General features: G+C 36.1%; 1 long non-coding RNA gene across 1 annotated transcript; it reads right to left on the bottom strand.

Moving 5' to 3' along the window:
• Positions 1-2,444: 2,444 nt before the first annotated feature.
• LOC130239054 (uncharacterized) lies at positions 2,445-2,992 on the bottom strand. Its single transcript, XR_008838670.1, has 3 exons — positions 2,981-2,992; positions 2,690-2,753; positions 2,445-2,570 (listed from the first exon to the last, which is right to left on the bottom strand). It is a non-coding gene; the product is annotated as an uncharacterized LOC130239054 (long non-coding RNA).
• Positions 2,993-10,032: the final 7,040 nt, after the last annotated feature.

The raw sequence follows: 10,032 nt of genomic DNA, 5'->3' as shown, positions 1-10,032 counted from the left end.
GTAATATGATATGAAAAGTGGGTACAGTGGTACATCAGGACTTGTAGAATAATAATCTGGTTGAGTTGGCAGAAAACAATTTGATTTTATTTTTTAATGAATTTTCTAATATGACCGTACAGTAAAAAAACACTGTATTTTCCATGATTTTAGCACGCTATTATTAAAATATGCAACAGTAATATGATATGAAAAGTGGGTACAGTGGTACATCAGGACTTGTAGAATAATAATCTGGTGTAGTTGGCAGAAAACAATTTGATTTTATTTTTTTATGAATTTTCTAATATGACTCTTCAGTAAAAACACTGTATTTTCCATGAATTTAGCACGCTATTATTAAAATATGCAACAGTAATATGATATGAAAAGTGGGTACAGTGGTACATCAGGACTTGTAGAATAATAATCTGGTGTAGTTGGCAGAAAACAATTTGATTTTATTTGTTTATGAATTTTCTAATATGACCGTACAGTAAAAAACACTGTATTTTCCATGATTTTAGCACGCTATTATTAAAATATGCAACAGTAATATGATATGAAAAGTAGGTACAGTAGTACATCAGGACATGTAGAATAATAATCTGGTGGAGTTGGCAGAAAACAATTTGATTTTACTTTTTTATGAATTTTCTAATATGACTCTTCAGTAAAAACACTGTATTTTCCATGATTTTAGCACGCTATTATTAAAATATGCAACAGTAATATGATATGAAAAGTGGGTACAGTGGTACATCAGGACTTGTAGAATAATAATCTGGTGGAGTTGGCAGAAAACAATTTGATTTTATTTTTTTATGAATTTTCTAATATGACCGTACAGTAAAAAACACTGTATTTTCCATGATTTTAGCATTCTATTATTAAAATATGCAACAGTAATATGATATGAAAAGTGGGTACAGTGGTACATCAGGACTTGTAGAATAATAATCTGGTGGAGTTGGCAGAAAACAATTTGATTTTATTTGTTTATGAATTTTCTAATATGACCGTACAGTAAAAAACACTGTATTTTCCATGATTTTAGCACGCTATTATTAAAATATGCAACAGTAATATGATATGAAAAGTGGGTACAGTGGTACATCAGGACTTGTAGAATAATAATCTGGTGGAGTTGGCAGAAAACAATTTGATTTAATTTGTTTATGAATTTTCTAATATGACCGTACAGTAAAAAACACTGTATTTTCCATGATTTTAGCATTCTATTATTAAAATATGCAACAGTAATATGATATGAAAAGTGGGTACAGTAGTACATCAGGACTTGTAGAATAATAATCTGGTGGAGTTGGCAGAAAACAATTTGATTTTATTTTTTTATGAATTTTCTAATATGACTCTTCAGTAAAAAACACTGTATTTTCCATGATTTTATCACGCTATTATTAAAATATGCAACAGTAATATGATATAAAAAGTGGGTACAGTGGTACATCAGGACTTGCAGAATAATAATCTGGTGGAGTTGGCAGAAAACAATTTGATTTTATTTGTTTATGAATTTTCTAATATGACCGTACAGTAAAAAACACTGTATTTTCCATGAATTTAGCACGCTATTATTAAAATATGCAACAGTAATATGATATAAAAAGTGGGTACAGTGGTACATCAGGACTTGCAGAATAATAATCTGGTGGAGTTGGCAGAAAACAATTTGATTTTATTTTTTTATGATTTTTCTAATATGACTCTTCGGTAAAAAGTCAGTATTTCACATGATTTTGGTATGTTATTATTTAAATGTGATTGAAGTAGGGAAAATGAACATTCGTACAAAAAAAAAAAAAAAAAACCTTTTTTTTCATTAATTTAGCAACATTCCACATGAAAAAGGGGAAAATATTAACAAAAAACCCCCACAAATAAACCAATAAAACAGTCATAATTGCACAGTAAACACCTAAATAGTAAGTTGTGAATATGAAAAGGAATGTGAATAGTCATGACAGCCAGGTAATGACTTTAATACTATTAATTTTGTTTTAAACTCGCAAATAAAACACAATTACAGCAAAACAAAGGAATAATAGCATAGCCTACATTCAAATTCATGATTATTATATACCCAAATATGAACAAAAGTGACGATTTCTGATTATCCCTCATTTGAATTCATTTACGCGAATAAAAGTGAAACAAGATTATAAAACTGCAGCGCATTAAACACACGCGTCTTTAATCTACCGCAAAACACAGAGTAGACGCGCACTACAATTTAAAGCACAGATAGCGTGACCGTCTCTCTCGGAACCGCAGATGGCGTGACCGCAGTCAAACAGTCAAAGTTTTACAACTCAAAAGTCACTCTTATGTGTGTGTTTGTTATTTGTTGGGGCCCAGTGTCGTTAATGTGTAACCGGTCTGCTTTCGCCCGCTGTTACTGGCCTCTGCGTTGTGTGTTTAAGGAAGACAAGGACACGCGCTACTTCATTCACCAGAGGTTTATTCAAGCCCAACATGGACTGGCCACCATCGCTCTGGGGATTCACATCAAACAGTAGATAAATCTCTCGTGGGGCATATATTAGCAGCAGTATATTCCTCTCCCCAGCCTGTGCAAAGTGAACTGCTATGTAATATTAACAGTCAGGAAAATGCTATCATTAACATGATGAAATATACTGTTAATTCAATGAATGAACAAAACACAGAGATAATAAAAGGGAAATACCTGTGGATTCACATCAAACAGTAGATAAATCTCTCGTGGGGCATATATTAGCAACAGTATATTCCTGTACAACATAATGTGTATCAGTTTCTGTAATCACAGATTCACACTAATACAAAATGCACTACATTCACACGACATATCTACACATTCCTGATTCATCCACAAACAAATTATACAACAGAACATTGCAACACATCCAAATATTACCAACAGCATTAAATGGAAACAGTTTATACACTTTTGAAACTTAATTTTCTCAGAAATCGAGGAGCTCTATTAAACACCTACCTCTCCCCAGGCTGTGCAAAGTGAACTGGCGAGAGGCGCGCGAACTATTTAAAATGGCGTCGACGCGCTGCCGAAATCAAAATTCAAAATAAAAGTCTCAAAACTAAATTCACATATATTGCATAGAAAATGTATAAAATCAATAAAACAATGACAAAGATTTTAATGAAAAAGACTATCACAGGTGATATTATAACCCGTTACAGATGCACATATAACGTTAAAGCAATGGTTTCACGAAAAATGGCACTCACGTTACTCACGAACCCCTAAGTTACGGCAGCGATCATCGACATGTTCCCACGGCAGAAACTATCCATGCCTTAATGACACTTTTAATTTATATCAGAAGCTAAAGATGATCGAAATATACGAGCACAGATAATTCACCTGGAAATATGTTTGCAGTAGAACGGTGCTCAATCGGCAGCTGTCAATCAAATGATTCCCCGCCCACCGCGAGAGTAGCCTAATATCGCCGTCTGTCATATGTATAACATAAAAACTTTGGTCCACAACACACCGAGCTAACACGGTTACAGTCCCGCTAGCCTCGCTAAACAATAGTCAACTGGTTATCGGTCTTTGTCAGGTGACGTCACCCTCGTAAACACGAATTGCATTATGGGACATAGCCGCCATTTGTGTTGTATCCGAGTTAACGTGAGCTGTTGTATGTTTAGCGTCTTTCGCAGAGTAAATAAACTGTTACGTTTTTGTTGTGTTAAGGGCTGTAAGTTAATAGCAAATCACGCGATCGAAAAGGTAAACAAATTATCGCGACGACAGATATATTAAATTTCCCACTCAGAAGAAAGAATATTGACAGACTAGCGGTGCATCGGGTGCCCTGGCCTGCAGCATTGAGACGCAAAATATATCTTTTGCTGGCATTTCTCCGTTTATGCACTCGACATTTTCACAAAGGTAAGTACGTAAGAATATTTAAGTAACTTTACAATTGTCATTGAGCTTCTAATACTTATTTTAATTCAGTGTAACACTGCATTTAAATCTTAACGAGTCTTAGTGCATATGGATTTAAGATCGTGAAGTAATTGATTGTTAAAATATTGTAAAATACTTTTTAAATCTTAATTACAACTTACATTTGCTGATTTACTCACTCCCTGTCAAAAAGTACATTTTTGACTGTCCTTTTTCTAAAACAAATATAGGTTTTTGTTGAAAACATTACACATATTTTAAACTGCAGTTTAAAAAAATAAATATATTGGATGACAAAGGGATTATCAGTAAATGTTCATTCTTAATGTTTTCAAATTTCATTTTCCATAAGCATGTGGCATTATAGTACATTTGTTTTTACTTATTCTTTCTATGTGTAATATTTTTGCTGTTTATACACATTTCTAACTTTGTCATTGCCAGCCAACCTGTATATGAGATAATGGAGACGGACCCAGACTGAGCACCATCTCTACATCTGGGCCACACAGATACTACACAGACAGACGCTGCACACTCTGCAATACAAACTAAGAGGAGGGAAAGAAAACCAACACTGCAGTCAGCTAAAGATGTGGGCGAACAACATAAGAGAAGGATACACGTGAGGTTGAAGATGGTGAGAGACACTGATGAGGAGACACACCAAGGAGGTAGCCGAGACAAACTGAGTGTAAATTGTGTATGGACAGATGTGTTGAAATAAACCGCCTGTTGGAGGAGAACTGACAGCTGCTGTGTGAACTGGAAGAATACAGGATGTCTGATGGATTTTGTGACAAGAATGATGCTCAAGTACCAAACAGTAAAAAGACGCAAAATCTTAATAACAAACACTGACCCATCAACATGATACTGGCTTGTGAAGGTGAAGATGTCACATTACAGCACAGGATTGTAACTGTCTGTTGTGCTCAACAAACCAATGTCCAACTGTAGTGTAGAAGAGCTGTAGTAGTCAATAAAAGTTCAGGTGTATAAATGCATTCTGTGCTTAATTGATACATTCTTTGCAAATTCCTTCACATTTTTGTAGCTTTGTTTCTTTCACTGTGTGTTTTGCTGATGTTTCATCCTGTCTCATGTAAACAATATGATGCATTACTCCAGAAATGACTTTTCCCTCAGTGCCTGAATAAAAATCATTTGTATAAATGTAAATAAATGGAGCATGACTTAAAATTAGTTCTTAACTCATTGATTGTTCTTAACAATAACAAAACTGGTACATCAAAACAAGGTAAGCAGTTATTACTTGAACAGAATAACCCTTTAAAGAACTGATACGAGTGCTTTTGCTCAAGGTTAAACATTAGATCAATCAGTAGTTTGACCTGAATAGATATTTCACCCACAAATTTAAAGTGACTTACTATTTACTTGCCATCATTATTTTTTCTCTTTACACTAATAAAGATATGACGGAAGGCTGAAAATCTATAACCACTGACTTCATAGTAGGAAAACCAACAAATACAATTGAAGTCAATGGTTACAGGTTTTCAGCTTTTATCATAATATCTGTATTTATGTTCAACATATCTTAACATTTGTGTGTATTCATTTTATTTAATGTTTTTTTTTTTTGTTCTCTATGCACTCAATATATTTGACTAAATAAAATTATAATAGTATTTACATATTTTGTTCTGTTGCTTTCATTACATTTATTGTTCATATTTGTAAAATATTTTGGATACAAACATATTTCCAATAGTTTGTTAATGTAAATATTAGATGTAACTAATGAAATAAAATGAAAAACTGCTATACATAATTAGAAATACTGTGGTATAATGGTTTTTAAACTAAAACAACGTATATTAAAACATTGATGATAAACAGTATGACATGTCAGCAATGGGTAGGCGGCAGAGCACTCCGTTGGTTTGCAGTTAATTTAAACAGATCTATATCCAGAATGTAAGACAGTTTATCAAAATGACGATGCCTGTCATCTTTGATTAGTTTATTGCGGTCCCGTGTACTCTCGATTTTCTTTTACTTCTCCAACTTGACCTTTTTTTAGGCATGTACTTCTTGCGTTATTATGTGTCTCTTAAGTTGTCTCGGGAAGCGATACCACAAAAATGGCGCAGGTGTGACGTCACACACAACAAACGCACGTGACTGACAAAGACCGATATTCGGTTTTATTGTCTTTCTCCGCGAGAGAACAGCGGTTTCCCGGTGCTCTCTTCTCATTGGCCAGTATAGTCCATCAATCAACTTTGGAGAACACACTCATTGGTTCACGCTATTAGTAAAGATTAGTACAAAAAAAAAACATTTTCACCAAAACACAGAAAAACAAAACAAAATCAAACTGTTTACATTAATGTTTTACAAGAAATGTTCAAAAATAAATGCAAAAACAAATTCTGTCTCTATATAGGTATTCTAATACTGACTTATTTGCACATATTATTGAGCTGATTGCACCTATATCTGTTTAATAAAACTGTTTTGATTAAATGTATTAAAAATATGACGTTTTTCAAGTTCAATGTGAAAAATATAATAAAAAACGGAGACAATATTTATTTATTTGTTTATGTGAATAGGCCCTCTATTATTATTCATAATTATTTTGTATTTTCTGTATTTAATACCAAATTTAATTTCAAATTAACAAAAAAAACTGCACTGTACAAACACACGGCTCCTGCTGCTCTAATTAACTTAAAGCTGATATTAATTATTGTGTACATTTAAATGAGCCTCGTCATTCTGTCACCACGGCAACTTGAGTTGGTTTACAAATCCACACAACTGTCTAGTTATCAATCCTGATCATCGCTACAAAACTCTCAACAACTCTCCCGTTGGCTAACTTTCATCAGTTTGTCTACTTTGAGAAGTTGTTTTGCAGTTGTTCATGATGACGCTGCGGCGCTCAAGAAGGACCAGAGCTCTCCCTGCTCACCTGAAGGACTTCTTGCTGGAGCAGGTCTCTTCCGTTAAGGAGCGCGCAGCGGCAGCCAGGCCGGACACCTCCAGCTGCATGGCAGACACTTCTGTGGAGGAGCGACACCTGAGGAACGCGGCCGTCCTTCCAGTCCTCCGTCCTGCAGCCTCAGTCTCCTCAGTGGGTGAGTGTCCGCAGGAGGAGCCGCTCTCCATCCACGGTCTGAGTGTGCAGGACTATCGGCACATCTACCACAGTGTGATGGACTCCACAATGAAGAAGCGCCGTGGCCGATACACCATCCAGCAGGGCCTCAAGATCAAGCAGCGGCTGTGGGAGAAGCTGGACCGGCCTGCACTGCTGGAGATCGAGCAGCCTGATGGACGTGTGTTCATCACGGAGAGCAGATCCGAGTCCAGCCTTGCTCCTCAAATCATGGTGGACATCAGCAAAGAGCCGCTGCCCAAGGAGCCCCGAAGAAAGAAGCCCAGGCACTGAGCCATCCTAGTGCTAGATGGAGGATCAAGGGCACGTATGTACATACTGTATATAGTTATAGAATAAGTTTGCAATACATCAAATTTGACTTTTCATTCATGTTTTCATCACATTGCTGGATGTTTTGGTGATCGTCGGTGCTGTTGATATTCGGCTCTTGGGTTGTTGGATGTTGACATGCGTTTAGCCAGGTTTTCCAGGCAGTGTCTTGCGCGTTGCTGGTCTCCTCTGAGTGGTTTTTGGCACATTAGTGGTTGTTAGCGTTGTTAGTGTTGGCTGTTGGGTTAGGGTAGGTTACGGTCCCTCACATGGTTTGCAGCTTGACGTGCTGTGAGGGCTTGTGTGCATCAGGGATACTGAGAGCTACGCCACTGGTACTTCACAGCTACCGGTAGGGTCACCCATAGTGGACAGGTCTCAGCTGAGATGCCCGACCAAGACAAACCACCTGATTCTGGACAGCAGAAGATTGGCCTGATGCTCCAGACAGAAGATGACACCTGAATGACCAGAAGAAACATCAAAATGACTGCTTATGTGGAGTTACAGATGGACCAACCCAAGCTACTGTTAGCTCTTCTCTAGTATAAAACACACACACACACACACACACACGCACACACACACACACACACACACACACACACACACACACACACACACACACACACACACACACACACCAAGAATTAAACATTTATAGGTGAAATATTTATTAATTACGTTAATTTAATGAATATTGTTTTTAATTTTGTGAAAAACTCTTTTCAGTGTCTTGGAATGGGAGTCTACTTCCACTAAAACACATCAATAAATTAATGGATTATTTCATCAAACATGTAATACTTACGGCCCTGGGGAAAATAAAAATAAGTCAAAACTTAACAGTTATTATTAGTTATCCTGAGTTTAATTAATGCAGATTATTGAGACAATTTTATATTTACTGTTATAAAATTGACTGAGAAATGACCACCGAAAGAAGATTTCAACTCATTATTGAATAAAATGTAGAAATAAGTTTAAAATGAATAACAATAAGCTGTTTGTCCATTCAGGCTGAGAATAATGAATAATGCTGTCCTGAAGATCAGCAAGTTTCTCTCACTTGACGAATGTCTTCCTTCAGGTAATGATCCTGCTGTTTCCGTCATCCAGCATGTTTTAGTATGTGCTTTAGATCCAGAAGTAGATCCAGTGGTTTTGTCATTGCAGACTGTGGAGGAAGCTCCTACGAGAAGCTTGACTTTGATCCAGAAAGGCTGGCAATCCTGAAAGTGACAGACAACCTTCAGAAACCATTCCAGTTTCTGAAACCCTCCGCTGGACAACAGACTACACAGCAGATACAAAACACATTACAACCATCACAGTTGCTCATTTTCTGATACCATATTGGCAAAATTAGCTTAAAGGAATAGTTTACCCCAAATGAAAATTACCCTAAAATGTACTCACCCTCAAGCCAGCCTCAGGGTATATGAATGTTTATGGGGTGATTTTCATTTTGGGGTGAACTATTCCTTTAGCTTGTTCATGACAGTGGAGTTAACACACTTTCATGACGTGCACAATCACATAAGGGCAAATTACAGTATTAATCTGAATTGAGGTCACAACAGTCAATATTTTGCACATGAATTCATTTCTATTTCTAAGTATTTTAGCATCCTGTTCCTCTGCTTCTTTCAGGTGGGATTTCAGTCCATCAGACAGACATCTACATCCTGGTGGGCAAAGCAGACAGATAAACAGGGAGGAGATTTTTCAGCTTTATTTGATGACTAGAAATTTCTGAAGAACTGCATTTATCGCAATTAAAAATGTAAGACATTATAATTGACTTTATCTTCACTTTTGTTCCATTTAAAGTATCCTTGATAGATAAAGCGTAGTTTTAAAAAGTTTGTTGACAAAAAAAGGGAAAAAAATGATACTCCCAAGCCATTGAATATTGTTATAGAATATTACAAAAGCTTTTTATTACAGATAAATGCTGGTATTTGGATCTTTTTAATCATCAAATTAAAAAAACAAACAAAAAAACATACTATTTTGTATTTGAAATGCGCATTTTTAATGGATGTATTATAAATACTGCCCATTCCTGACCATAAGCTTTAGTTTTAACTAGCACATTGAACAAGTCCTGACAGGCTCTCTGGACCGAACGCAGCTGACAAAGACTGAAACCACTGATGCATCGGTGACAAGGACATCTGGGACCTAGACGTTAGTGACAGGAGCCTCTGGGTCCATGAGGGGGAGGGGGGGATAATATTGTGTGTCGGATAATATTGTTTCTTCTGGAGAAAGTCTTATTTGCTTTATTTCAGCTAGAATAAAAGCAGTTTTTAATTTTTAAACACAATTTTAAGGCCAAATTATTAGCCTCTTTAAGCTATATAATTTTTGTTCGATAATCTTCTCTCTGTTAAACAGAAATTGGGGGGAAAAAATAAACAAGGGGCGAATAATTCAGGGGGGCTAATAATTCTGACTTCAACTGTACATAACTAACCAAAACTAAACAAATGTACAATTCATATTCCCAGGCTATCTGAAGATCCTAAAACTTGAACCTGGAGACAAGGCACCGTACACAACCTAAACATGCTAGCCCCCAAAAGCTAAAGACGGAGGTATGGAGGAACTAACTTATCAAGATCAAACAAAA

The sequence above is a fragment of the Danio aesculapii genome, chromosome 12 (genome assembly GCF_903798145.1).
Source record: "Danio aesculapii chromosome 12, fDanAes4.1, whole genome shotgun sequence".
Lineage (NCBI taxonomy): Eukaryota > Metazoa > Chordata > Actinopteri > Cypriniformes > Danionidae > Danio > Danio aesculapii.
This window is presented reverse-complemented; position numbering and strand designations above follow the sequence as displayed.